General features: G+C 39.2%; 1 protein-coding gene across 1 annotated transcript in view; it reads right to left on the reverse strand.

The window, feature by feature from the left end:
* Positions 1-12,738, reverse strand: part of LOC111673978 (GAS2-like protein pickled eggs) — a 63,228-nt gene extending 50,490 nt beyond the window's left edge. Inside the window, exon 1 of the mRNA XM_023432459.1 lies at positions 12,081-12,738. The gene's annotated coding sequence lies outside the window, so the exon portion shown is untranslated. The remainder of the gene's footprint in view (positions 1-12,080) is intronic.
* Between the last annotated feature and the right edge of the window lie 105 nt (positions 12,739-12,843).

Consider the following 12,843-nt stretch of genomic DNA (forward strand, 5'->3'; position numbering starts at 1 on the left):
GTTATTGTTGTGTTTTCATTTAAATTAGTGCGTGGTGCAAATTCAACGGACCTTGAATTTACCCGCCAGGAACTTAACTCAGCGCTCACTTTTAAACGGCGCAAACAATTGGAACCCCCGCGCTCACCTTCTTACGCTGGATTGCAAGCGGAGTCTTTCGCCTCTCTTTAAATATATCCGTATAAACGGTGTTACGTCCGTAAGAAAAATGCGTGTAGTAATTAGGGTACATAGTTATAACTTCACGAGACCTCGTACCATCCTGGGAATTTTGACTTGCTCCGCTTTCTCACGGTGGGCATTTGGCCGCCAAATGTTGTTTGCCTTTGTTCGAAGGAACCGAACTTTCGCGAAGGGTTGGGTGAACAAGACCATAAGAAATACCCTTGGACGGTACGTGATCTTACAAAGGCATGGTCAGGCCGTACTCGACCTGGCTACCCTTTTGCTACCCTCGTTGCCGAAGTCGTGGGAGGCGACTTTTTTGGGCATCCCCGCCAACGAACCAATCACGTAAAAGTTAGAAAAAATTGGTATCCCTTCCACAACGCGGCAAGATTTTTCTGAGGCACCGCGAGTCCTTGCGTGACTCCAAAAGGACACTCTGCTTTTTACAACGAACGAAGGAAGTCCTCGATTCTCATTTAGAACAACGTAACGCGAAGCTGCATCCCTCCGTACGCTTTATCCCAGTAGAAGTCTGGTTTAAAAACAATTAATCAGAACTACTAGGAGCTGTTCGCCTTCTGGCGTGCAGTGCAAAGAACAAACGGTTTACTTGATTATGCAAGGAAGATTTTTATTAAACTTAATATTTCCTAAAGAGATTTCAGAAGTGGTCTTGTGGCGAAACGAATAACGCGTCTGATTACGGCTTTCTATCCGTTACAAAGTACTTGTAAGGCGCTGTAAATAATTATTTACTAATAAAAATAAACAGATTTTGTATGTTATATATAATACACCGGATGCATTGGATAATTATAATATGACGTATCAGTGGAAACAGCTTCTCTTACAACGTTTAACAAAACTCAGGGATCGAAAGAAAAATCCAAGTTATATTAATATATTGTTCTATTGCGTTTTCGATTACGCGGGTGGATTGACTCATTGATTGTAATAAGGTACACCGTGTACTTAATAACTTCGTAGGTATAACTTCGGTTCGCAAGATTAAACCGAATCAACTACCTTCCCCTCCCCCTCGCTGTCTATATATCTCAAAACTATACGAACAAATCAATCCTTATAAATAAGTTAACCAATTCTCTGACCGAATTGAAAGACAAAGGACAAAAAACAAACACAAAAAAATCAAAATAAATCACCAATTGGCGATGCATTTTTATTTCCTTGTCGTACAAAACTGGCAGGACGATATCGCAGGATGTCGTTTCGTTAAACAAATCCTTATAAATAAGTTAATCAATTGTCTCGCCGAATTAAAAGATAAAAAAGAAAAAAAATCAAAAACAGAAAAATCAAAATAAATCACCAATTTGCGATGCATTTCCATTTCCTTGCCGGACGAAACTGACAGGACGACATCGCAGGATCAGGAACGGTGACGAGCTCGAGAACCGTGTCCCAATAAAATCCACGCGACCCAGAGTGCTTCGATGGCAGGTGCTTTATCCTGCCTATTCACTCGTACTTCGATATGCCGATCGATCGTGAGCCGATCATCGACATCGCGCTACCAGCGTCGTCACCGATCCATCGATTTCGACGGGCTTCCGTGGACGAGACGACTCTCCTCGGCTTTTAAAACTTTGAAACGCTCCGACAAGCCGCCCAAGCCGGGCGATAACTTATCAACATGTACGTAAACTCTCGAGCTCGTTTCCCCCGACATGGACAGCGGGACTATGATACCAGCCTATCGGCAAAACGTATGGACGCAAACGAAGTTCGGCAAGTTAATTATCCCGCCTCTGAGAACGAAGTCCGTTTTGCGGTTCAATCGGTAGAAAAGGAATGAGATTTTCAATACGGCCTTGCGTTAGCGATAACACGGCGTACAAAACATCCTGTCTGAATCCAAAACAGGCCTTGTCCTCAATGGAAAGACGTAATCTTAACAATAATTGTGACAGAAAGAACAATTTGTTAAACAACGTTTCCGATAGCTTTAAGGTGAAGTGAAACACATCGAGGAACTTGATCGACGTCGATAAAGAAGATTTTTCTAAATACCTACGTAGCCGACGTTAGTTTTTATATTGACAGTTGTGTCGAATTATATTGGGTATTGTACCAAATGGCATACTCCACCGGTCGTTTTTGTATTATAAATATCAAGAAATCGAAGTAAAACTCCAGAAATCCTTTGGATTCATGCTTTCTGGGGCCCTAATTGACTGCAGAGGGACCCCCTGCGCCATCTGTGATTTCCAAGTCAATTAAATTTTCCCTCCGAGACCTCGTATTCCCATCGTTTTAGCATAGAAACGCATACAAAACTTTTTTTGCTTTTATCCCATTCAAATGCGAGTTTATCGATTACCAGAGTGTTTCAAATTGTCGTAAAATTGTCTTGACCCTTTCGATTCTCATATCAGAGCCTTCGACAATTGTATATCGATCGAAATATGAGAGCCCGACGCCATTTTGATTCTGGTTTGAGCTAAGTTAAACAATTTTTTCCAAAAATCCAAATTTTGAATTTCAGGACAATTCTTAGATGATCAGGAGTGACGTGTCAAAGTTTTGGATAGTTTGGTCCAATACCCTTAAAAAAATATGCTGTCCGAAACTTTGACACATCATTCCTGATCATCTAAGAATTGTCCTGACACATTAAAAATTTGGATTTTTGGAAAAAATTGTTTAACTTAGCTCAAACCAGAATCAAAATGGCGTCGGGCTCTCATATTTCGATCGATATACAATTGTCGAAGGCTCTGATATGAGAATCGAAAGGGTCAAGACAATTTTACGACAATTTGAAACACTCTGGTAATCGATAAACTCGCATTTGAACGGGATAAAGGCAAAAAAAGTGTTGTATGCTCTTCTATGCTAAAACGATGGGAATACGAGGTCTCGGAGTGAAAATTTAATTGACCTGGAAATCACAGATGGCGCAGGGGGTCCCTCTGCAGTCAATTAAGGCCCCAGAAAGCATGAATTCAGAGGATTTCTGGAGTTTTACTTCGATTTCTTTATAATTATTGTACGAAAACTACAGGTGGAGTATGCCTTTTGGTACAATACCTAATATAATTCAACACACCTGTCAATATAAAAACGAACGTCGGCACCGTAGGCATTTAGAAAAACCTTCTTTATCGACGTCGGTCAAGTTCCTTAACGTGTTTCACTTCACCTTAACGCGTCTTTACGAAAACTATAAATGAAAGATTCTTGAGTTTCCGAGGACCCGAGTATAAGTGATTTGTTAGTGTTGCCAATTAAAAAAGACAGTACTATAATGCAATACTCACGATGGAAATATGTTACTAAATCTTTAGCGATCGTGATGAAAACGTAGTAAAGATGCTTAATACTCAGGAATAGTAATTACAATGATATTTTCTTCGTGTATGAAACCTACAATCAATTACGCTTGCAGTTGAAGTCTGAAATGCTTGACGAAGAGAATCTTTTAATTTCTTACTGATATTAGAAACTGAAAAAAAAAAACTGAATGACGTCATTAGCTAAACGCGCATGAAATATAGCTTTAAAAAATGAATTAATATGGCTGTACAAAAGCGGGTTCACTTTTCGTGCACCCTCTACGGTGCTCGATATTTCGGGATTAACATTTTAAACTGACCTCGAGTGAAATGAAAGTATTTGAATCAAGTCGCCCAGCTTACTATGTCTTAGCAAATACAGGCGCTCATTAAACAGAATTTACCCTACACGTCTGAGTTTCCGGTTTCTCGAGCAGTGAATAATTTTATTCCGCGAATAAAACATGTTGTCGGGTGTCTACTTGTAGAGCGAAAAAAAATTTAAGCATATATCGTAGTAACAGACTCGTTCTGGCCACCTTAGAAAGGCACATCGTCGGGTAATTAATGCAAGACCACTACTGCGATAATATCTTATCCCCGTAATCATTTTTCTTACTTCGACGATTAGTCCTTACTCTTAAGCCTTAATAATGCCACTCCATATCAAGACAGTCAACAGACGAAACGATTAATTTTCCGTCATTACGATATTGGCACAAAATACTCTTAACTTATAGGATAAATCTTCTACGAATGTTCAATTCATAAGTCTACTAATAGACATCGATACATAAATTTTCTTATAATTTTATTCAATGCGGGGAAATATCTTGTCAAATATCGCAATCTTTATAAGATCCAACAAAACATGTATATAAAGCTGGAATTGCCACTTTAGCACAATTCAATAAAATTTGTTGTAAAATTTATTGCTAATTTATTGTGATTTCATTGCACAAGAAGAAAATTTTTTGTTCTTATACTTTTCCGAAATATGGTGGCGATGTCGGTTTATATAAAGCTAGCTCTGCCACAATAAAAAATAATTATTAAGTAAATGTTCATCGATAAATTATATACCAGAATTTGTTGCTAAGTAATTGCTCGCAGAAAAACATAATTTCAATTTTTTTGCTCACCCCTAAAGGGGTGAATCGCCACCCCTAGTGATGATCGCAGGACAGAAACATGAAAAACATGGGAGAATCGAACCATTTCTTCACGTGGGAATTAATTGCTAATTAATTGCTCCGAGAAGAACCTAATTTCGAATTTTTTGTACAACCCCTAAGGTGGAAGGCCAGCCCCGCCTATGTCGCCTCAGCATGGCCACGTAAAAAATGGAACAATCGAACTATTTGTTCACGTGGGGATTAATCGCTAATTAATGTAGGTTTGAAAATTGTATTTTTACGAAGATATTGGTTCTTTTCTGAGCAATTAATGAGCAATTAATTGCTACGTAAAGAAATCGTTCGATTCCCGCAATTTTGTGTGGCCATGCTGGGGTGATGTCTTGGGGGTTGGACTAGCACCGTAGGGGTTGTGTAAAAAATTCAAAATTGGGTTCTTCTAGGAGCAATTAATGAGCAATTAATTGCTACGTAAAGAAATCGTTCGATTCCCGCAATTTTGTGTGGCCATGCTGGGGTGATGTCTTGGGGGTTGGACTAGCACCGTAGGGGTTGTGTAAAAAATTCAAAATTGGGTTCTTCTAGGAGCAATTAATGAGCAATTAATTCTCACGTGAAGAAATAGTTCCATTCTCCTATTTCTTACGTGGCCATGCTGGGGCGACATAAGAGGGGTTGGCCTACTACCTTAGGGGTTGTGCACAAAATTTGAAATTAGATTCTTCTCGGAGCAATTAGTTAGCAATTAATTAGCAATTAATTCCCACGTGAAGAAATAGTTCGATTCTCCCATGTTTATCATGTTTCTGTCCTGCGATCAGCACTAGGGGTGGCGATTCACCCCTTTAGGGGTGAGCAAAAAAATTGAAATTTGGTTTTTCTGCGAGCAATTAATTAGCAATAAATTCTTGCCTATAATTCGTCGATGAACATTTACTTAATAATTGTTTTTTATCGTGGCAGTGCTAGCTTTATATAAAGCTGACATCGCCACCATTTTTCGGAAAAGTATAAGAGCAAAAATTTTTTTCTTGTGCAATAAAATAGCGATAAATTAGCAATAAATTTTGCAACAAATTTTATTGAATTGTGCTAAAGTGGCATATCCAGCTTTATATACATCGTTATACTGCAACATGACAACAGTTTGTTAACAAGTATCATGCCGAATTAATTGAAAATTGAATGTGGCTTCAAAACTGAAAGTGCCTGGATGTTCAGGAAAATCCTGTAGGAACTGGAAAGAAGAGACTAAAAATGTCACTGTTTATACATATTAGTTATGCTTGGTCCGGCAAAAGGGGTGCACGGTAACACACCCTGTTTCTTTATCATCATGATTGCCCGTCTATCAGCCGAGAAATCTTGGCTCGACTTACTCATTTTTAATACATGGACCCGAACTCGGACATCTCCCATTCGATTCGCCGTCGAGGGAACGAGTTTTAAGCATTTTCCAGGACTTCTCGAGATATCGGTTAAAATCTCCCGAGGGAACTGAGCCAAATAACCGCTACGACTCGCCCTTTGTCGCTTAAGAATGGCGAAGACCCACTTTAGACGGTTGTGCGATCCGCGTCCGTCCGGAGACGATTTTACTGCGGTTTTTCGCAATACTCGAGGGCAACTCGCTTTTCTCGCTAAGCCGTTCCCCCGCACCTTAATTACCCTCATGACTTCTAATTGAGCTCGACTCGGTCGAGTGAAAGAGCTTGACTGGTTTACGCTACGAGCAAATGAACGAGGAAACTACAGGCCGACTCGTTGTTAAAACCCTTTGAAACGCTAACAGGATGTACTAATTCGGCGAATTAATTCATACGAGTTATTCATCCGTCGGCATTTCTAAATTCTGCGAAAGCAGATGCTAAATTAAAAAAAAAAGAAAAACAAACGTATACTTGGTTTCTACTCTGGAGGGGAAAGTACTTAAGGTGAAGTGAAACACGTCGAGGAACTTGATCAACGTCGATAAAGAAGATTTTTCTAAATGCCTACGTTGCCGATGTTCGTTTTTATATTGACAGCTGGGTCGAATTATATTGGGTATTGTACCAAATGGCATATTCCACCTGTCGTTTTCGTACAATAATTATAAAGAAATCGAAGTAAAACTCCAGAAATCCTCTGGACTCATGCTTTCTGAGGGCCTAATTGATTGCAAAGGGACTCCTTGCGCCACCTGTGATTTCCAGGTCAATTAAATCTTCACTCCGAGACTTCGTATTCCCATCGTTTTAGCATAGAAGCGCATACAAAGCTTTTTTTTGCCTTTGTCCCGTTCAAATGCGAGTTTATCGATTACCAGAGTGTTCTAAATTGTCGTAATATTGTCCTGACCCTTTCGATTCTCATACCAGAGCCTTCGATAATTGTATATTGATCGAAATATGAGAGATCGACATCATTTTGGTTCTGGTCTGGGCTGAGTTAAAAAATTTGTTTGAAAAATCGACATTTTGAATGTGTCAGCACAATTCTTAGATGATCAGGAGTGATGTGTCAAAGTTTCTGACAGTATAGTCTAATACTCTTAAACAAAAGTGTTGTATTCGAATCGACTTAAGGTGAAGTGAAACACGTCGAGGAACTTGATCGACGTCGATAANAACTGTCCGAAACTTTGACACGTCACTCCTGATCATCTAAGAATTGTCCTGACACATTCAAAATTTTGATTTTTTAACAAAATTCTTTAACTCAGCCCAGACCAGAACCAAAATGGCGTCGAGCTCTCATATTTCGATCAATATACAATTATCGAAGGCTCCGATATGAAAAACAAAACCGTCAGGACAATTTTACAACAATTTAGAACACTCTGGTAATCGATAAACTCGCATTTGGACAGAATAAGGGCAAAAAAAAGTGTTGTATGCGCTTCTATGCTAAAACGATGGGAATACGGGGTCTCGGAGTGAAAATTGAATTGACCTGGAAATCACAGATGGCGCAAGGTGTCCCTCTGCAGTCAATTAGGGCCCCAGAAAGCTTGAATCCAGAGGATTTCTGGAGTTTTACTTCGATTTCTTGATATTTATTGTACGAAAACGATAGGTGGAGTATGCCATTTGGTACAATATTCAATGTAATTCGACACAACTGTCAATATAAAAACGAACGTCGGCAACGTAGGCATTTGGAAAAATCTTCTTTATCGACGTCGATCAAGTTCCTCGACGTGTTTCACTTCACCTTAATGGCAAGATATATTTAGCGAGGTGCAAACTATTCGTTTAACTTGAGAAACGAGGTAGGTTCACAGGGTACCAGCTACTATTTCGTATATCAGATAATTAAACTAAGGAATGAAGTAACGCGGAATGTAAATGTAAGCCAGCGTAAGATCAGACAGGCAAAGTTACCGCGCCGCTCCTGCGGCGAGTCTAAATCATTCTTTGATTCATGCTCGATTCACTCTAAACAAACCGTGAAGGTGTTAGAGAATTAGCCGCAGAAACTACTAATTGATTCTGAAGTGATAGGGGGGAAAAGTAATGGACTGTCGAACCAGCAGAGGAAAGAGAACTGAGCCCATAATTATGAAAGTGGTCTAAGTCCAAATTAAAAAAAAAATGAGTTTATCAGGTATTTCACCCCGCATTATCTTAAGCTAAATTAATTCAATGTCATTTTTACAATATTGTAAAAAATGAACCATTAGGGAGTGGTTGTAATTTCAACATTATATGGAATTCATTAAGTGTTAATTATGAAAGTGGTCTACGTACAAAATTTAAAGAAATTATATAAATATAACCTTAAAATGGCACGTGGCCCTCTTTGGCGCGTTTTTGAACTACACGATAAGCCGACAAATGACAATCAAACGGTAACAGAAACGACAATACTTTCCGGTCTACCTAACAATACATGGAATTCATTTTGTTCTATTTTTAGAGTACATTAATTCAGTTGGGCTCTTCCAAACTTATTATTGGCGGAAAAATAATTTATATATTTTACCACTATGTCCGCCGATAGCGGTTCAGGTAAGTTAATGACAACGTACATATTATGTGAATATGTTAATTACTATTCGGATATGATGTGATTTGAAGATACTATACGACCACGTAATACTTCTTTAGATGATTCTAAATTCCACGTTTTGAATCTTTCGCCTAAAAGAGGAAGACCAAAAATATACGGAAATATTAAATTACTTCCATTATACCTCACCACTACACCAGTAATGGAAGAAAAATAAAGATATTATATGTTTACATCTCTCCAGTTTTTCAGGAACATTTGAAAAAACCTTAAAAACTCATAATGATAAAAGCCTAAAATGATAAAAATGGATTTCTTTTGAAAAATAATTAATAAATGTTCATGAATTATTTCATTAAAATTATCGTTTCTAATAAAACTCGTAGTTTTTTATTGCNTGTAACTAATTTTCCTAGTTCAAAAAAAAAATATATATATAACCAACCAAACTTCAGTAATCAGAAGTTCTAGTCATATTAACGAACTCTCTCATTAATGATAACTATACATTTTTTAACCAGGCGCATCTGGTAACAGCAACCGCAACTTTTGTTGTGTTGCAGAAATTAGAGGTTTCGAATTGAATGTTTCAACCTAGTCATTTATGAATAACGTCATGGCGAACCAACCCCAAAAAACCAGTTCTAGCAATACACGGTCAGCACACCTCTTGAAAAGTTCAAACGCCCCTAATTTGCCCCCTACCCGTCCCTCCCTTTCGGCCGAAATAAGCGCCGGGGCGGCATTACCCCTCTTGGTCCTTAATCCGCATTGCGCAATTAAAAACATAGGGCCGAGTGCACCATTTATGCCCAAAATTCATTAATCGTAACCACGCAACCCTTCACGCGCCAATGGCATTTCAAAGTAGTGACCGTGCCCAAATTCTGTTTAACACAGAAATATAATTATCCCTTCGCCTACATGCATGCCAATTTACCTGCCCCCTGATAGCGCTATCTATCCCGCTTTTAAAGTTCAAAGAAAGAAATTTTGGGAACAGTCAATAACAAAACAACCAAGAATAGACAAGGATCATAAAAAGTTATAATTGCATTGAAATTTAATTCTCAAAAATGCCCACCTCCTGAAACCAAAGACAAATACGCATAACTTCTCCGTAATACCCAAAAGCAAATTTTGACGAGTATCAATGCAAATCCGGAGATCATGTTCGTACTCAAATTTAAATTTGAAAAAGAAAGCATGAGCATGTTTAACGTGTACGTGTTGTTTGCTCAACCCCGACACTGAAATTGCAAACGCACTCATGTCTTCCAAAATGGAGCAAAACAAATAACGACCAGAGATCGCGATCGCGCTTAAATTCAATTTTAAAAAGGAAAACCCGAACGCACATAATAATACACGCGTGCTACTTATTTATTCTAAAACCGAAATCGCAAATACCAGCGCTTTTCAAAAATGAGGGAAACTCAATTACAAGCTACAGTGGCATAAATTGAAAACTCACGCGCATGCAATCATAATATACAAGGTGTTTCCTAAACATGTGGCAAAAATTCAAGGGGTGATTCCTGAGGTATTTTTAAGAAGAAAAGTTTATATAAACATTTGTCGGAAAATGTTTCATAAGGGAACTACGCCCCTTCAAATGGGGACCCCTGGGCCCAAGGGGGTAAATGTGCATCGTAGAAATTTGCAATTTTCTCGAAAACGATTACCTCTATCGTTATGAAATAAGAGTATCTTTTTTACGTAAAAATCCTTCGGGTATGACATTCTAAAATCAAAATGTAAAAAAAGAATGCCCATTCAAAAATGGGATTATTTTTACCCTTAACCTCTTCAGTATGGGACGCTTCTGATTAAAATTTTCAAATTCTGAGCTCCGATTCTGATTCAGCATTAAAAGTTTATGCAGTATACCAAATTTCATAATTTCAATATGGACGGTTTCGAAAATATTGAGGAAAAAACCGTCTTTAGGGTGCCCCATTTAAAGGGGCGTAGCTCCCTTAGAAAGCAATTTTCGACCAATGTTTATATGAACTTTTCTTCATAAAAATACTTCAGGAATCACCCCTTGAATTTTTGCCGCATGTTTAGGAAACACTCTGTAGATTGAACTTTGAAAACGGAAATGCGAGCGCACTTAATGATACACCCTCGTTACCTATTTGTTCCGAAACTGAGCTCGTAAATGTATACATTTCTTAACACATTAGCGACCGGCAAATTTTTTCCGTTTCAAATTTAAAAACGAAAACACGAACGCACATAATAATACACGCGTGCTAAATAAATGCGTAAATTTAAAACTCACGCGTACACAATCATAATATATATTGAACTTTGAAAACGGAAATGCGAGCGCATTTAATGATACAATCTTCTTACCTATTTGTCCCGAAACCGAGCTCGCAAATGTATACATTTCTTAAAAGGCAAAGAAAAATAAATGACGACCAGAGATCGCGATCGCCTTAAAATTTGATTTGTTCCAGTCGGGTCGTGGCAGCTTCGATTGTGCAACCTGAAGACTGTCATAAGCGGGGCGCGTATATAATTGCCTGGGGGTCTATTACGTAAAACAAATTGAGTGAAAATGTGAAAAATGAGTAGCTCACGGTATCACGGAACGTTTTTGGTGGTGAAAATCCGAGACCATTCATACGAACTGGCTCGGCACAAATTCTTAAGCGAAACGGTGAGGCATACAAGAAAAGATAGAAACATAAGCGCAGCAAATGCCACCTTCCGAGGATCGTGACACCGAAATTCAAAATGGAAAACCTCCTGGATGTTTTGATTTTTGCCAACAATCGTGTTCGGGAATGTAATAATAACCTTATTAGAAGAAGAAGCGAATTACGTGATGCCTCAGACCCACTTTCGTTAGAAGAAAGAGAATTTACTAGAATGTACAGGTTACTTTTTGTTATTGCGAGGTTATACTACATTATTAGACATTGAAAACTGTTAAATAATTCATGTTTACATGACATGATAAGAGAATTATATCGTTCAACTTCTAATTATAGTACATGTAAATATGAATGTAATACACATTTAAAAAATATAGACAGACTCGAGTCGTATCTTTACTTTTAACGGCTTTCCATCTTCCCGCCTTTCCTGCCTATAACCCCCTACGTCTCAACAGTTTTCGATTTACAAGGTATATACCTTGATTTGCAATATCACTAGTCCGGAAATGCTAGTCATCTCGTTCTTACGTATAGCGAATACGTAATTGGACGGATAAACTCACGTGAGATGAAACCGCGAAAAGTGAGCGCTCTCGTCAAAAATACGTAATAAACGCCCTGACCTCGTGCGGCGTTGCGTATAACGATGGGAAGAATCGATGAGGTTACGCGAGAGGGAAAATCCAACGAGGCGAGAGAAAAAAAAAGGTGCTGTGCCGCGAAGGTGGCTTAACGCGTCTACGGGCCGCGATTAGGCCCTTACGTGGCGCAAGTACCTCGCGTGGGCGTCTTGCGACGGCGGATGCGTAACTCACCTATAAGTCGTCCGTTTATCCAGGGCAAGTGCAGCCGAAAGTTAGGCCTCTTTTTGATCACTGTCGACACACTCGGACGCGTTTACTCGCCACGGATTACGTTCGCAGCTTCATCGAGTAAAATGTTTAGTTCCGGTCATTATCCCTCTCCGAATTCCTCCTTGGTCTCATTGCACTTCGATCTTGTCATCAAAGGGTGTCCGAGGTTGACCTTGAGTTTTTGATTGGAAGCTCTCGATACGATATGACGAAAAGTTTCTTCGATTAATTTTCCTTTTTGGCTTTTTCTTTTCCTTTTTCCTTTTTTATTCTCGCAGTTTGATTTTCGTTTCGATGCTCGCGGTACCGATTTATGGTATGTCTAGTGTTCCGTTACAGTCCTTCCATTATTTTGAATTGATCTTTTGATTAAATTGATCTCTGCTCGCGGCTCGGATTTTAATGGGAAAGTCGCGGGTAATTTGGCTGGTGTAAAGATTCCGTCGTCGTGCGTATTTCGTTTTGTTTCCCTCCTCGCGAAACGTGCTTCGCGTCTGAAAATGTGGACTGCGTTCAGTGATCAGTATGGCAGCAGTCTCGGTGGGGTATCCTCGTACCCCATGCTCACGCGATCACGTCCCAAGCAGAGACTGAAGCGCCTGAGAGCTATCCGCCCGTATAAATGCGACACTGCAGCCTCGGCGTCGGTATGTCTTCCCGCAGAAAAGGCGGCGAGGAGAGCGGTAAGAAAAATGATGATGTGGCGCCATCCCATTACCGACAG

The sequence above is a fragment of the Orussus abietinus genome, unplaced genomic scaffold (assembly GCF_000612105.2).
Source record: "Orussus abietinus isolate OABI.00-Male unplaced genomic scaffold, Oabi_2.0 scaffold170, whole genome shotgun sequence".
Taxonomy (NCBI): Eukaryota; Metazoa; Arthropoda; class Insecta; order Hymenoptera; family Orussidae; genus Orussus; species Orussus abietinus.